We start from the raw sequence: 2,188 nt of genomic DNA, 5'->3' as shown, positions 1-2,188 counted from the left end.
AAATTGCATTATGTCGTTCATAGCAAATTGAATATTGCACATGTTGTTGGATTGGTTGCTAGATTTCAAAAGGATCCCAAGGAGACTCACTTGGTAGTGGAGAAAAGGATATTGTGGTACCTGAAAGACATAGAAGATTATAGTTTGTGGTATCCTTATAAAGGAAATTTCTCTTTGGATGTGTTTACTGATGCAAATTGGGTAGGCAATGTAGATGACTGGAAAATAACTATTGGTGGATCTTTTCTTCTTGGAGGTAGATTGGTTGCTTGGACAAGTAAGAAGCAAACTTATGTTTCTCAGTCAACAACAGAGGCATAGTATGTTGCATCATCAATCAATTGCATGCAGGCAATCTGGATGAGACATGTTCTTAAAGGATCCATATTTGATATGTCTGCACTGGTAACTATTTACTATGATAATACTAGTGCATTTAATATTTCAAAAAATCCCGTGTTACATGCAAGAACAAAGCACATAGAATTGAAATATCATTTTCCAAGGGAAAGAGTACAGGAAAAACAAGTCCGCATGGAGTATGTGACAAGCAAAGAGTAGCTAGCAAATATTTTCACAAAACCATTTCCGAAGACAACCTTTGAGTATCTCAGAGGTAAATTAGGGGTCATACCCCTACTAAGACAAAACTAGAATGCAAGATGCATAAATCCAATGGGCTTCATGACTATTTTTCACTTTGGATTGATGAGATGCAGGCTACTCCACACAGGGAGAAACTTAGATGTGTTTGTAGACATGTTGAAGACAACAACTGCAATATACTTGATGATTTTTGATGCTTATGCACCTTTGGCATTGCTATCAAAGGGGGAGAATAAATATGATTAAGAGAAGATATATGATTAGTTGGACTAGATATAGTGTAACCATCAGATGAGGTGCAACAGAGAAGAGAAGAGTTGCAGAGAAGGTCCAAAACAAAGCAAAATAGTATGAGTTGAGTATGTTGATATTTAGTGTTGCCATCAATGCCAAAGGGGAAGATTGTTGGCATGTTTGGCATAACTGATGAAGATGAGATGATGGTGGATGACTTTACCAGTAGAAGAAGATGACATGATCAATTGTTTATATTGTCATTGATGGCAACCAACTTCAGCTGATGTTTAATAATGTTTACAGTTGGTTTTTGGTGATTGACTTGTTGGCTAAGTGATTTAGTTTACCAGAGTAAGAGTTTGACAGTTTGATAAAGTTTACCAGTAAGACTACGAATTAGAACCTTAATTGGTAAAGCATATAAGTTTTGATGGAATCGGATGATTGGAGATGTTTGGTGACTTGTGGTTTGATACATAAGATTTTATGATGGATTTGAGTATGTAACCAAAACCGCATCCAATGATGTTTATTGGAAGGCATGTTTTGAATTTTTGATGAAGTTTTGCTAGGGTTTAAGAAGGGTTTAAGGACTGGTAAAAAATTCTCTTAACCGGTAATGATTTTTGGTTTGGCGGTAATCTACATCAAGTTCACGTGTTGGTGATGATGTGACACAAACTACGTGATGATTTTGAAAGATGTTTTGTCACATCTTAGCAGAATGTGCTAACGGTTTGACTTTGTACCAAATCGACTTGTTGTGACGATTTATGATCATTCAATGATCGATATTGATTTTTAATTGATTGTAATGATCCCTATGATGATCTATAATGAGTTGTAAATATCTGTGATGATCTATGTAGTAAGTCTTAGGGTTTTGATTCCGACCTAGCTGTAAAAGTTATCTATGTTGGCAAGGTTGATGTTTTGGAGTGTCGGTGATTTTGAGAAGTGTGAGAAGCCGAACCAATGTGTGTGAGAAGATCTGCTAGAGAGATGCAGACTTAAAACTTAAGTTGATCTGATCAAACAAGCAGTAGAGTTCTATACACAGATCATTCACTGTTATTCTCTAACAATTACAACAGCTAAAATCCCTTAACCGGGTAGGTCCTAACATGCCTCACATTGTAAAATCCCCTAACAGGGTGACTCAATATTTGAGTTCTAAATCCTCTTGCGAGGTTGATCCTAATAGATCAAAGCTTCTACCAGGCTAAGGTAAATCCCTTAACCGGGTGACTCCTTATAGGGTCTGCTCCTAATAGGGCATCATTGTAAGCTTCTAACCGGGCTTGGCTCCTAACAGGGCGCATTCCGAAAGAGTGCAAAATATTTA

At 36.8% G+C, this 2,188-nt stretch overlaps 1 pseudogene; it reads left to right on the top strand.

Moving 5' to 3' along the window:
* The first annotated feature begins 1,617 nt into the window (after window positions 1-1,617).
* Window positions 1,618-1,706, top strand: LOC131053344 (small nucleolar RNA Z102/R77; annotated as a pseudogene).
* Window positions 1,707-2,188: the final 482 nt, after the last annotated feature.

This window comes from Cryptomeria japonica, chromosome 8, assembly GCF_030272615.1.
Source record: "Cryptomeria japonica chromosome 8, Sugi_1.0, whole genome shotgun sequence".
Classification (NCBI taxonomy): domain Eukaryota; kingdom Viridiplantae; phylum Streptophyta; class Pinopsida; order Cupressales; family Cupressaceae; genus Cryptomeria; species Cryptomeria japonica.
The sequence above is the reverse complement of the archived record's forward strand: the minus strand, read 5'-3'. Positions and strand labels throughout refer to the sequence as shown.